Below are 10,245 nucleotides of genomic sequence, written 5' to 3'. Positions count from 1 at the left end.
GCTTCTTCTGGAAGGAAAGTTAATACTGCTTGCCCTCGAGAGCTGGGATTGGAAGAAATTTACCTTTATCTCTTGTATTGCAGCTTTTGTCAAGGACTGTGAGTTACCCTCATAACTGCAGGAAAAAGTCTTCGTAAACATTTGTGTTTCTTTAAACCCTTCAAGAAAAGTATGTCAAAAGTATCTCTTGTATTTTCTTAGCTTCACTTGAATTATCATTGTATTCATGAATAAAGCTAACAAATTGAGAGATTCCGGTTAATTCCGGTTGAGAGAAAAGGAGTGAGGTTCTTTTAGAACGTCTGGCAGACCTGTTGGGTTGGCAGATGTGTTAGTATTGGGGTTTTTTGAAGTCAGGAGTTGTAAATGTTAGAAGCATGGTGGATTTGTGGTTGTTAGTGCTGTGGGAGTGGAAGAAATCATTCAAGTGAGTAGAGTGGGAAGACCAAGGATGCCGAAATACCAACATTTAAGTGATGTAGAGAGACAACCGTGGAGAGTGAGAAGTCAGGAAAGAGGAGGAAAATCTAGCAGACGGTGGTACTTAGGAGCCTGGAGAGGAAAGAGTTTGAATCAGGAGAGAAATCTCTCTCAGTCAAATGAGTCAGAGGGATCTGGAAAATAGGAGCTGATTAAGTGTGTCTTGGCTTTGGTAGTTAGGATAGGAGGTCATTGATCTCAGCAAACACAATTTAAGCAAAATGATAAGGATGGAAGTCAAATATGAATGAATTTGAAGAGTAAATAGAGAATGAAGAAATAAAGATAAGGAGAGTAGAGTCCTTATTTTGAGAGACAAAGATTAGAAGAAGTGACAGGGTGGTAGAAGGGAGTTTATAGTCCGTTTGGAAAGAATATAAGGACAACAGAATAATACCTTTGTGTTAAAGTGCTTCTCACAGCGTTGTGCTTGTCTCATGGTGAAGTAGGAAAAGCTGAGAGCAAGTAGCTGAGCGTATTGAATAGAACTGTTATAGGAAAGATTTTCATCTTCCCCCGTTTGAATTATGACCACTGTTGTAGTGGTATTTTGCTCTGTTGGGTTCAGGTGTTACCAGTGGTAAAGTGACACTTTCACAAACTGTTGGATGGCGTTTCACCTGAGTTCCAGGACTGTGATACTCCCAGCTTACATTTAAGTCATGTGATTCTTTCTTGTATATCTCCGTGATTCTTCTCAATATCTTTTTTTTTTTAAGATTTTATTTATTTATTTGACAGAGAGAGACAGCCAGCGAGAGAGGGAACACAAGCAGGGGGAGTGGGAGAGGAAGAAGCAGGCTCCTAGCGGAGAAGCCTGATGTGGGGCTCGATCCCAGAACGCTGGGATCACGCCCTGAGCCGAAGGCAGACGCTTAATGACTGTGCCACCCAGGCACCCCTCTTCTCAATATCTTATGTAGAAATCAGACATTATGGTTAAATCAGAATTCATGAGGCATATGTCAGGGCCTTTGCTTCAATTATTATTACAATAATTGAAAATGCTCTTAGGTGAAAATTTCTTTATAATGAGTTTTACTTCAATCATCATTGAAAGTTTAATTTTTTTGTTCCTGTTCAGACATGTTGTTTTATGTGTATTTACGTTTGGAATATGAAAATAATAGCCAAAATGGAAAAAGGCCAATAATCAAGTGTTGCCGAGGATATAGAGCACCTGGAACTCTTGTACTCTGCCGGTAGAAGTGTAAATTGGTAACTCATTTTGGAAAAATGTATCAACTACTGCAAAAAATATGCATAAACTCTGTTCAAACTACACCTGACAAAATTCTAGAAAATGCAAACTAGCTGAAAGCAACAGAAAACAGATTAGGGTTACTTGAGGATGAGGCAAGGGAAAGTAAGGATGGTTGGAAAGAGGTGTGAGGAAACTTTTGGGGTTGGTGGGTTATTTATTTTCTTGATTGTGAAGACACTTTCACCGATGTGTACATATGTTTGAGTCCTGAAATTGTACATTTTTAATATGTGTAATTTGCTGCAAGTCAGTACGTAAATAGGGCTGTAAAAAAAGTAAATAAAATAGTGGAAGAAAACACACTATGTTTTTTCTTTTCCTTTCTTTTCTTTTTTAAAAGATTTATTTATTTCTTTGAGAGAGAGCACGAGCAGGGGAACAGGCAGAGGGAGAAGGAGAAGCAGACTCCCTACTGAGCAGGGACCCTATGTGGGGGCTCCATCCCAGGACCCTGAAATGACCTGAGCCGAAAGCAGACGCTTAACTGACTAAGCCACCCAGGCACCCCTATTTTTTCTTTTAAATATTGTAGTTATCTCAGGGTGATGGGATTATTGATAATTTTTATTTTCTTCATGTAGTCTTCAGTATTCTTCATATTTACTACCATGGGCATGCATTTCTTTAATTTTTAAATGAGAAATTATTTCATATGTACAAAATAGTACTTTTGACACATCCATAGATTTAGAGAATACAGATAAAAACACTGTACTTATATCATGCTTTAGAGATAACCCGTTGTCAGTATTTTCAAAGCCCTGATGGTATCTTTCTCTCTGAGTCTTTCTCTTTCCATGCTCCTTGATTTTCTGTATTGTTTTACTACATAGGTATGTATTCGTAAATAATGTAATGGTTAGTTTTGTCTATTCCATGACTTTTTTTGCACGTTGTATTTATGAGCCATTGATGTTGATGCATTAGAGTTCACTTACTTTTTATTGCTCTATAGCATTCCATTGTATGACTTTACCACTGTTTATCCATCTCCCTGTTAATGGGTATTTAGGACTGTATTCAGTTTTCTTCTTTTCAATTTAATTTTTACTTTTTGCCATTAAAAGCTGTTTTGTTATGGCCATTCTTTTTTTTTTTTTTTTTTTTTTAAGATTTTATCCATTTACTTAGTGCGTGTGCGTGCCTGCACGTGATTGGGGGGTAGGGGCAGAGGGAGAGGGAGAAGCAGCCTCCCCGCTGAGTGCAGAGCCCAGCATGGGGCTCGATCCCAGCACCCCGAGATCCAGACCCAAGCTGAGGGCAAATGCCCAACTGACTGAGCCACCCAGGCGCACCTGTTAGGGCCATTCTGATCCATGTCTCTTTGCCTAGGAGTAGAAAGAGTTGTGGGCATGAGAGACTATGGACTATGAGAAACAAACTGAAGACTTCAGAGGGGAGGGGGTGGGGGAAGGGGATAGACTGGTGATGGGTAGTAAGGAGGGCACGTATTGCATGGTGCACTGGGTGTTATACGCAACTAATGAAGCCAAACTTTACATCGGAATCTGGGGATGTACTGTATGGTGATTAACATAATATAATAAAATAAAATTAAAAAAAAAAGAGTTGTGGGTCTTCAGGTCTGCTAGATAATAACTGAATTGTTTTATAAAGTGGTTGTACCAGCTTATACTCTCAGAGGCACTGTGTTAGGTGTTCACTTTGTTCCCTTCCTCAACATATGAGACATTTGTACAACATTTGTAGTAATCTGAATTGTTTCTTTTCAACAATCTGGCCGGTGAGAATTGGTACTCCATTAGAGGTTTTTAATTTACATTTCCTTAATTATTGATGATGTCGAACCTTCCATAATTCCTCTTCTATGAGATGTCTGTCTTTTGACTATTTTTTTTACTTTTATAAATTGATGTATAGTTGCCTTTATTTATTTGTGGTACTTATTCTTATCAGTTAACACATGTGGCAAATATCTTTTCCCCAGTAAGTAGCTTGTCTTGTCTTTTACTTTATGTGGTGTGTGTGTGTGTTTACTTTATGTGGTTTTTGATGGGTGCATTCTACCGTGTAGTTGCATGTGTCAGCCTTTTCCTTTATGGTTTGTGATTTCGGCATCTTGTGTAACACATTTATCTCTTCCTTGAGGTTGTAAAGATATAGTCTGATATTTTCTTCTGAAAGCTTTAAAATATTGACTTTCATATTTATGTCTTTAATTCATGTGCCTTTGATTTTTGTGTGGTGTGAGGTGGGGAATCCAGTTTCATTTTTTTTTCCATATAGGTAATCAGTTTTTCCCAACATCATTTACTGAATATTCTGGTTTTCCTCCCTGTGATCTATAAGCATCATATGTCAAGTTTCCATATATGTGTGCATATGTTTCTGGACTAATCTTTCTTTGGTCTCTTTGTATATCCTTGCCTGCAGTCTTATTTACGTTAGTTGTGTAAAGAGACATGATACCTAAAAGAACGAGTCATCTTCTCACAGTTCTTTTAAAACTAGACTCCCTTTCAAATTAATTTTTTTCTAAAGTAAACTTTTCACTGGAGTGTATTTTTTATCTTAAATATTTACTGTAATCAGCTGAGGTCACAAATAATGCTGAAGCTACTTTATTTTTTTTAGAGAGGGAGAGAGGGGAGAGGGGCAGAAGGTGAGAGAGAGAGAGAGAGAGAGAGAGAGAGAGAGAGAATGAATCTTAAGCAGGCTCTATTCCCAGCATGGAGCCCCATGTCATGCTTGATCTCACAACCCTGAGATCGTGACTTAAGCTGAAATTTAGAGTTGGGTGCCTAACTGACTGAGCCACCCAGATGCCCCATAATACTGAAGCTACTTTTTAATTTTTTAATTTTTATTTTTTTAAAGATTTAATTTGTTTGATAGAGACACAGCAAGAGAGGCAACACAAGCAGGAGGAGTGGGAGAGGGAGAAGCAGGCTTCCAGCTGAGCAGGGAGCCCAATGCGGACCTCTATCCCAGGACCCTAGAGTCCTGACCTGAGCCGAAGGCAGCAGCTTAACAACTGAGCCACCCAGGAGCCCCCTGAAGCTACTTTAATGTAGACTATATCAGGCTGTCTTTTGTTTTTGCAAATCCTGTCCTAACTCACTAGGGTTTATTTTAACTTGAGGAGTAAATATTAGAATTTTCATTTTGGGAATATAGTTAAGATATTTGGAAAAACCTTCACATTGCAAATAGCTGAAAATGCTTATTTAAATATTTTAAAAAGGTATTTAGGAATTAATATGCCAAAATCTAAAAGAAAGCTGAAAATCTGAGACTGAAGGAGCCCTTAAGTCGTATTTGCTCTGAGGGCATTTGCTGAACTGGGGAAACTTGGTTAGATTTGATTAAGAATTTGGTGAATTTGCAGGACTGGAGGCGTTATTTGAAGTCAGCCCTGGGTTTATTCAAGGCAAGCTAACAAAAGACTCTCTGCCTTTAATTCTGGGATTCCCAAAGGGGTGTGGTATCAAGGACAAAATCTCACTCTACCTCTTTCAAAGATCTGCAAGGAAAGTGGCCTTGATGCCAAGTAAAACAGGGGAAGAAATCCTGTCCTTGGGAAATTGTAACCACCAGTCCATGGGCGGTGTAGGGGCTGGTTCATATCACGTCGGTGGTCCAAAAACATTTCAAGGTGTAATTTTTTTAATATCTTATTTTTCCTTATATATAATTAACATACCATAAAATTCACCCTTTTAAAGTGTACAGTTCAGTGGTTTTTCCTATACTCACAAAGCTGTGCAACCATCATCACTAATTCTAGAACATTTTTATTTGCCCCAGAAAGAAACCTCGTACCCATTAGCAGTCACTCCTCATTTCCCCCTCTCCCCCCAACCCCTGGCGGTCACTGATGTACTTTCTGTTTCTATGGATTTACTTATTCTGGGCATTTGATATGAATGAAATCATACAATATGTGGTCTTTTGTGTCTTTTTCATTTAGCATAATGTTTTCAAGGTCTTTTCATGTTGTAACACAAATCAGTCCTTCATTCCTTTTAATAAGATTGAGATTGAATAAGATTCCCTTGTGTGGATATACCACATTTTGTTTTTCCATTTGTTCATGGATGGACATTTGGGTCATATCCACTTTTTGGCTATTATGAATAATGCTGTCATGAACATTTGTGCACAAGTTTTTGTGTGGATATATATTTTTCATTCTCGTAGGTATAAGAGACCTAGGGAGTGAATTCTTGGGTTATATGGTAAGTCTGTGGTTAAGTTTTTGAGGAACTGCTGAACGATTTTCTAGAGCAGCTGCACCATTTTTCGTTCTCACCAGCAATCTGTGAGGGTTCCAGTTTCTGCACATCTTTGCCAACACTTGGTTTTGTCTATCTTTTTGATTATACCCAAACTAAGTGGATGTGGATTGGTATCTCATTGTGGTTTTGATTTGCATTTCCCTAATAACTGATGGTGTTAAGCACCTTTTCATGTGTTTATTGGCCATTTATCTGTTTCTGGAGAAATATCTATTCACATCCTTTTCTCATTTTTAAATTAGGTCCTATGCCAAGGTATGAATTTAAACTGATATGGTAAAGGACGCTTGTGTGGCTCAGTGAGTTAAGCATCTGACTCTTGATTTCCTCTCAATTCTTGATCTCAGGATCGTGAGTTTAAGCCCCACCTTGGGTTCCATGCTGGGCATGGAGCCTGCTTAAATAAAATAAAATAAAATAAAATAAAATAATATGGTAAACAAATGCAAATATTCTCTGAGAGTATATTTTCATCTTTGGCTTAAAGAAGTTCTACAAGTAAAGTATCAAGGTCACTGAATAATTTGTCAAAGATAACCAAATGCACAGGAAATAAGACAACCTGAATAAGAATCAGCAAAACAACAGGTAGAAGTAAACTTGCAAAAGCTTACATATTGAAATTACCCGTCATAGATTATTAAAATAGCTATGATGGCGGGGGGGGGGGGGGGGGCCCCTTGTGTTGTGGCTCAGTTGGTTGGCCGTCTGACTCTTGATTTCGACTCAGGTCATGATCTCAGTGTTGTGAGCTCCATGCTCAGTGAGGAGTCTGCTTGAGATTCTCTCTCCCTCTCCCCCTTCCCCTTCTGCCTTCCTTCTCAAATAAATAAATAAAGCTTAAAAGAAAATAAAATAACTATGATGGGCTATATTTAAGAAAATAAAAGCCAAGATCTTTTTTTATTCCAGCTGCTTTTGAGATTCTGTCACTGGCTTTGAGCCGTGTTATTGTGATGCGTCTTGTGGTTTTCTTCTTACTTCCTCTGCTTTGTGTTTGCTGAGGTTCTTAGATCTGTGGTTGATAGTTACCAGATTTGAAGAACTTTGGTATTTTTTCTTCAAATATTTTTTCTGCTTCCCGCCATCTCCTTCATGGACTTCAATTACGTGTATATTAGGCTGCTTGAAATTGTCCCATGGGTCACGGATACTCTTTTGTCTTTATTCTTCTTTGCTCTTTGTTTCATTTTAGGTAATTTCTTTAACTGTACCTTCAAGTTCATTGATCTTTTCTTTTGCAATATCACATCTGCTTTTAACCCCATCCAGTATATTTTTCATCTCACATATTATAATTGTCATCTTTAGAAGTTGGGTCTTTTTTTGTATATTTTGCATCACTTCTTAACTTTTTGAACATATGGAGTCAGTCAGGACTGTTTTAATATCCTTAACTGTCCGTGTCATTTCTGGGTGGGACTCAGAATTGGTTGATTTCTCTCTCTCTCTCTCTCTCTTTTTTCATGTTTGGTAATTTTTTTATTGGATGCCAGAATTTTACTTTGTGTGCTGGATATTATTTAGATTTTTATAATTTTTTTTTTTGCTTTGGGACATAGTTTTTTTGAAAATGGCTTGATCCTTTTGAGTCTTGCCTTTTAAATTTGTTAGGTGGAAAGCACACTAGCATTTAGGGCTATTTATTCCTCACAAGGGAAGCAAGACCCTTCTGAGTATTCTACCCACTATCCTGTGAATTGTGTGGTTTTCCCAGGTTGATGGGTGGGGACAGGCATTTTTACCAACCTTGGTGAGTGTTGGTATGGCTTTTGTAATCTTTTCTGGTGGTCTTTGCCCATAAGTGTGCAATTTGCTTGCATGCGTGCTCTGATCAGTTGAATACCGGAATGGGACCCTCTGCTGATGTGTGATTCTCTCTGTGTGCACCTCTCTGCCCTCTACTAGTTGGCCATGCACACTCTGTCTACCTTATTCTTATTCACATAAACTTGTTTCCTTTGCTGCCTTCCTCCCCCATAGTCCCCAGTTCATTTTGGATGACTCAAGGCCATCAACTTGGAGGACCTTTTCCCCAGAAGTAGTAATCATTTTTAACCAGTCCTCCCGCAGCCCTCTCATGATGAATGTAAAGTATTTGCAGGCTGACTGGGGTCAGAAATGTGGTTTGATGGGGGCGCCTGGGTGGCGTAGTTGTTAAGCACCTGCCTTCGGCTCAGGGCGTGATCCAGGTGTTCTGGGATCAAGCCCCACATCAGGCTCCTCTGCTAGGAGCCTGCTTCTTCCTCTCCCACTCCCCCTGCTTGTGTTCCCTCTCTCGCTGGTTGTCTCTCTCTGTCAAATAAATAAATAAAATCTTAAAAAAAAAAAAGAAATGTGGTTTGATGAGTTCGTTAAGAGTTTTTATATGAGCTGGTTGTCCTACTCTGTTCCCTTATCTATCAACTACATATTAGTTGAGTTCTTACTATATTCCCAGCATCATATAGGGTGCTGAGTGTGAAGTAGAAAGTGAGTATAATGTTGTTTCTGAAAAGTTTATATTCTGGAAGGGGAGAGAGAACAAGTGTCACAAATGTCAAGAAAAACATAAAATTCTTTTTTTTTTTTTTAAGTTCACTAGATGTTTACAAATGCGAGAAATTAATATGGTCTGAGTGGTCAAGGAATGCATTCTTTAAACTAGGGTTGAAAAGGGATTTTGCAAATGTATAAATTTTTTAAGATTTTATTTATTTATTTTAGAGAGAGAGAGCACGAGCTGAGGGAGGAGCAGAGGGAGAGGGACAAGAAGACTCCTCTCTGAGCGTAGAGCATGATGCAGGGCTCGATCTCACGACCCTGAGATCGTGACCTGACCCGAAATCAGGAGTTGAATGCTCAACCAACTGAGCCACCCAGACACCCTGAAAATGTATAAATTTTTAAAACAACTAGTTATAAGATACAATGGAAGAAAAGATGCCATTTGTGAGAAGCATACACTTAACAAGAAAAGTTCTGCATATTTTATATGAGAATAACTGTAAAAACTCCCAAAGGTACAAACACAGACTTGAACAAATCTTCTGGGTAGGCATACACAACATCTTCAGAATGTCGGTTTTTTCTAAAATCATTTATAAATATAACAGAATCCCAATGAAAGTATTATTAGATTTTTCCTCCTGGGGATAGACAGATTATGAAATTTATTTGCAAGAACAGACAAGCAAAGACATAGCTAGGAAAACCTTGAAACTGAACAGCAGTAAGGATGGGAGGCTAGCCCTCCTACATTTGAAAGAATGTAGTATAAGCCATTATAATTTTTAAAATGTGGTACAAGAATAGACAGACCAATTGAAGAGAGTAGAAAATACAAAAAAGCCCAATTGTATGTAGAAATTTAGTCTGTAATAAAGACAGTATTCTAATATTATTGGAGAAAATATGAAATTTTAAGTAAGTGGTATTTATGATACCAGAATAGCCAATTGGGAAAGGTAGGATTGGATCTTCTCATACTGTATAGCAGGCTGTTAGTATGGAAAGTAGTAACACCATACTAAGTATTAGAAGAAACCATGAGTGAAGTCTTTTATGACCTATGTGTGGGGAAAACTTTCTTGTGACTCCAAATCCAGAAGCACAAAGGGAAAACATGGATAAGTATAACTACCTGTGTGTGTATCCAAACACTTGTATGTTTCTATATAGATGTGTACATATATTTATATATACACACATTCTCTCTCTCTTTCTCAGCAGAAAATACCATAAAAAGACAATGACAAACTGGAAGAATGTTTGCCACTTATGTCATGGACAATGTGTTAATCTCTCAAGTATATAAAAGTCTAAAATGGAGGCAGAAAAGGACCAATAGCTTTATAGAAAGATGGGCCAGAGATAATGAACAGCGAGTTCATAAAAACAAATACAGATTAACCTTATATGAAAAGGTGCCCACCCTCACAGAAAAAGAGATGCAGATTAAAACAACACGAGATATCATTTCTTTCCCATCAGATGGGCAAAAGCCCAGCATTTTGACAAATTTGTTGGTGACCGTGTGTGGAAGCCAGAGCTAGTGTATTACATTGAGAATATGTAGCTTATGACCTGCGGGAGGGGGAGATGCAAGCCACCTACAGGGGTTGGCAGGTAGCTCCCTCATCATCTGAGTTCCCACTTTGGGAAGTGAAAACCCCCAGGGTTGTTTTGATTGAAGGTGCAATTTCAGTACATCCACACAAAGGAAGTAAAGTCAGAAAATTTGTTACTTACAGATCCCAGAAA

The sequence above is a fragment of the Ailuropoda melanoleuca genome, chromosome 14, assembly GCF_002007445.2.
Source record: "Ailuropoda melanoleuca isolate Jingjing chromosome 14, ASM200744v2, whole genome shotgun sequence".
Lineage (NCBI taxonomy): Eukaryota > Metazoa > Chordata > Mammalia > Carnivora > Ursidae > Ailuropoda > Ailuropoda melanoleuca.
The sequence above is the reverse complement of the archived record's forward strand: the minus strand, read 5'-3'. Positions refer to the sequence as shown.